We start from the raw sequence: 4,570 nt of genomic DNA, 5'->3' as shown, positions 1-4,570 counted from the left end.
ATTCTCCCTCTCTCTCTGCCCCTCCAATCCCCCTCAAAATAAATAAATAAACTTAAAAAAATATTTGAGAAAACCAAACTTCCAGCTATAAGTCATGAGAATGTAATTTGCAGCATGGCGACTACAGTTAGTAATACTATATTGCATATATGAAAGTTGCTAAAAGAGTAAATCATAAAAGTTCACATCACACAAAAAAATTCTGTAACTATGTATGGTGATGGATATTAACTAGACTTATTGTGGTGATCATTTCACAATATATACAAATATGGAATCATGTTGTATACCTGAAAGTAGTATAATGTGTGTCAATTATACATCAATAAAAAAATAAATTGAACATTTTTGCTGGTGTTATCTTTGGTGTAGATTCTTAGAAATGGGATTTCCTAAAAATAGGGGAGAGGTAATAGCTACACATTAAATAGAAATTTAAGAGATATAAAAATCAGGGGCGCCTGGGTGGCTTAGTCAGTAAAACATCCAACTCTTGGTTTTGGCTCAGGTCATGATCTCATGGTTTATGGGTTTGAGCCACATGTCAGGCTCTGTGTTGACAGCATGGAGCCTGCTTGGGATTTCTCTCTCCTTCTCTCTTTGCCTCTCCTTGGCTTGCTTTCTCTCTCAAAAAATAAACATTAAAAAAAGACATATCAATCAAATATAATGATTCTTGATTGAATCGTGGTATAAAAAAATGAGCTATGCATAACATTTTGAGGACATAGGTAAATTTAAATATAGAATGGGTATGAGATGAAATTAGGGAGTTATTTTTATGTTGTTGGGGTGACAATACCATTGTATCTAGATAGGAGAATGTCCTTTTTTTTTCTTTTTTCTTTTAGATGTATAAAATATTTTGGCATGAAATGTCTTAGTGTGTGACACTTTGTAACAGATCAACCACAATAATAAAAAAATATAGATACATTGATAAAACAGGAAAGCTCGTATGACAAAATGTAAATGTTAACAATGGTTGAATCTAAATAGTGGATTTATAGGTCTTCATTGTACCGTTTTTCCTATTTTTGTATATGTTTGAAAACTTTATAATAAAAAGTTAAAATTTTAAAAATTATGTAAAATTGTTTTATCTTTCTAGTGAAGTATTCTTTTTTTCTTATGTTGTAACTTTCTTTATCCATAAAAAGAAATTTTCTTAAAAGTATATTTTGTCTGATACTAATGTAATTATCTCATAATACTAATGTACTGTTTCAGAATACTAGTGTAATTTCTTTTGGTTAATATTTGTTTGGGTGTCAGTACAGAGGCTGCAGCGGGAGAGGAATGACCTAAGGAGAGCTCTAAAGATCCTGTCTGGGGGTGCCTGGCTGGCTCAGTTAGAAGAGCATGTGCCTCTTGATTTTGAGGTCTAGTTTGAGTCCCATGTTGGGTGTAGAATTTACTAAAAATAAATAAATAAACTTAAAAAAAAAAGATGCTGTCTGTGCATGTGACCTTGGGCTGTGGCTTTTATCCTCCCTTAGCAGGCTTGGCTGGTCTCCAAAAACATTTTGTGATCATCCTTAATTGCCACAAGGAAACTCCATGCCTAACATTTGTCCTCAGAAGACTAGAACTGCTGGGGTGTCTTCTGTTTTTGAAGAGCCTATTCTTGGAGCTTTACTCTCTGCTGACCTTGAAGAGACTAGGTATGTCTTAAGTATTGGTGATTGCTCAAGGTCATGGGCTAAAGAATGTTCAAGCAGAAGAAATGGTAGAGTTTTCTTACAAGCTTAAAGGGTATGTCTCTGAACTTGGAACCTGATAATGTTGGTGTTACTGTGTTTGGAAATGAAAACTAATTAAGGAAGAAGATCTCCTGAAGAGGACAGGAGACATTGTGGGCATTCTAGGTGGCAAGAAGCTGTTGGGTCGTATAGTAGGTGCCATTGGTAATGGGTTGCAAGAACTGTAGGCAAGTTGGCTGAAAGCCCCTGGGATCATTCCTCCAATCTCTGTGCAGACTGGCATTAAGTCTGTGGATAGATGGTCAACATGAGCTGGTTATTGGTGGCCAATAGGCTGGCAAAATGTCAATGATTGATGTAATCATTAACCAGAAATGTTTCAACGATGCATCTGATGAAAAGAAGAAGCTGTATCATATCTACATTGCCTCGTTGGTGAAGAGACTTACAGATGCAAATGCCATGAAGTACACCATTGTGGTTTCAGCTACTGCTGATGCTGCCCCACATCAGTGCCTGACTCCTTATTCCGGCTGTTCTGTAGGAGAATATTTTAAGGATAATGGAAAATATGCTTCGATCATCTATCAAGAGTTATCCAAATGCTCTGTTGCTTATTGCCACACTTCTGCTGCTCATGAGGCCTATTCTAGCGATATGTTTTAACTACACTCCTGTCTGCTGGAGAGAACAAAATGAATGATTCTTTTGGTAGTGGCTCCTTGTCTGCTTTTCCAGTCAGAGAAACACGGCTGGTTATGTGTGTGCTTATATTCCAATGAATGTCACCTCCATCACTGATGGGCAGATCTTGGAAACAGAAGTGTTTTACAAAGGTGTCTGTTGGCTTGTCTGTATCCTGTATCAGATCTGCTGCCCAAACCAGGGTCAGGAAGCAAGTGGCAGGTACCATGAAGCTGGAATTGGCTCTTAATCATGAGGTTGCTTCTTTTGCCTGATTCGGTTCTGACCTCCCTGCTGCCACTCAACAGCTCTTGGGTCCTGATGTGCATCCCGAGTATCTGAAGCAAGGACAGTATGCTCCTGTGGCTACTGAAGAACAAGTGGCCCTTTGCTGGTATAAGGGCGTATCTTGATAAACCAGAGCTATTTCTATTTTATTTGTTTTTGTGGGGGTTTTTTTGACTGGAGTATTTAAAAGCAAACCTTAAAAGGCCTGATATTTTATTCTAACCACTTCATCATGCTTTAAAAGACAACCTTTTTCCTTATATAACCCAAGGCCATATTTACATCTAACAACATGAAATAAACATTTCTTAAGTTGTAATACAAACTATTCAAATTTCCCTATCATCTCAAAGAATTTCTTTTTACAATTATTACTTTTGCAAGCCAGAATCCGCACAGGGTCCACCTTTGGTGATTATAGTCTCTAGGATCCCTTTTCATTCGCATAAGTGCTCCACTTCACCTCCTTTATTTGAGTTACTTCTTGAAGAAACTGGGTCGGTGGTCTTGTAGAATGTTGCAGTTGCATCTTGTGTTTAATTTGTTTTTCTATCCTCTGTATTTCCTGCAGTCTACAAGTTAGCGCTAAAGACTTGATTAAATTCTATTTTAGATTCCTTTTTTTAAAATGTATGTTTGTGTGTTTATTTAGTTATTTACCTATTTATTTATTTATAGGCAGATCACAAGCAAGGGAGGGGCAGAGAGAGAGGGGAACAGAGGGTCCAAAGTGGGCTCTGTGCTGACAGCAGAGAGCCCCATGCGGGGCTCGAACTCATGAACAGTGAGATCGTGATCTGAGCTGAAGTTGGACGCTTAACTGACTGAGACACTCAGGCAGTCCAGTTTTAGGTTCTTGACGAGAATATACTATAGGTGATGTTACAGACTTCATATTATTTTATCATCTCAAGAGCCACATAGTGTCAGATGGCCTCACTTTTAGTATGCTTAAGGTGTTCATGTGGTGACGCTGATTCCTGTCTGATTGTAAAGTTTCCCAACTATCTTTTACTTAATGATTTTGGTATCTTTTGTTGACCACTGTCTGATTCATTTGAAAACAATTATGGGTTGCAAGATGGTGATTTTATGATTTAATCATTCTGTTTTCATTTATTAGCTAGAAGTCTTCTGTAGAGAACTTTCTTACATCCATAAGGATTATTTGGTTACCTTGAAATACTGTTCATACCAGAAAAACAGGACAGATCTTTAATTATTTCCTTTCAACTATCCAATTTTACAGTCATGTGTTCATTACCTAGCAACCTCCATGGTGTCCAGGGTCTTTCTCTTTTTCTTTTTTTGTTTTTCTTAAAAAATTTTTTTTTAATGTTTATTTATTTTTGAGAGAGAGAGAGAGAGCGAGCAGGGGAGGGGCGGAGAGAGGGAGACACAGAATCCAAGGCAGCCTCCAGGGTCTGAGCTGTCAGCACAGAGCCTGACGTGGGGCTCGAACTCACCAAGTGTGAGATCATGACCTGAGCCAAAGTTGGATGCTTAACCGACCAAGCCACCCAGGTGCCCTTCTTTTTCCTTTTTTGAATAGCACTATGAACTCATAGCTTTACACATTAAATGTGTTTCTATTGGTTGCAGTTGTTAGACACTCAAATTATTCTATTTTGAGTGTAAGTGGGAAGATTTTGAGGCTTCTGTATTTGTTTGATATGATAGTATTATCTTTTGATAGCCTCTTTGTTTTCTGGCACAATAAGATATCCCAAGCTCAACTGGTATATTTCTTGGATTGACTGTACAGAAAATGCCAAGCCCTTTTAGTGTGAAATGATGTTTTGAGACCACAGTATGGGATTCTTGTTGTTACTGAATTATTATTATTGCTTCTTGGCCTTTTCAGTGGACAGAGCTAGAAAATAAGTAATTCTAAT

At 37.4% G+C, this 4,570-nt stretch overlaps 1 pseudogene; it reads left to right on the top strand.

The window, feature by feature from the left end:
* The first annotated feature begins 1,453 nt into the window (after nt 1-1,453).
* On the top strand, nt 1,454-3,252 carry LOC131508409 (ATP synthase subunit alpha, mitochondrial-like; annotated as a pseudogene).
* Nucleotides 3,253-4,570: the final 1,318 nt, after the last annotated feature.

The sequence above is a fragment of the Neofelis nebulosa genome, chromosome 4 (genome assembly GCF_028018385.1).
Source record: "Neofelis nebulosa isolate mNeoNeb1 chromosome 4, mNeoNeb1.pri, whole genome shotgun sequence".
NCBI classification, from domain to species: Eukaryota; Metazoa; Chordata; class Mammalia; order Carnivora; family Felidae; genus Neofelis; species Neofelis nebulosa.
This window is presented reverse-complemented; position numbering and strand designations above follow the sequence as displayed.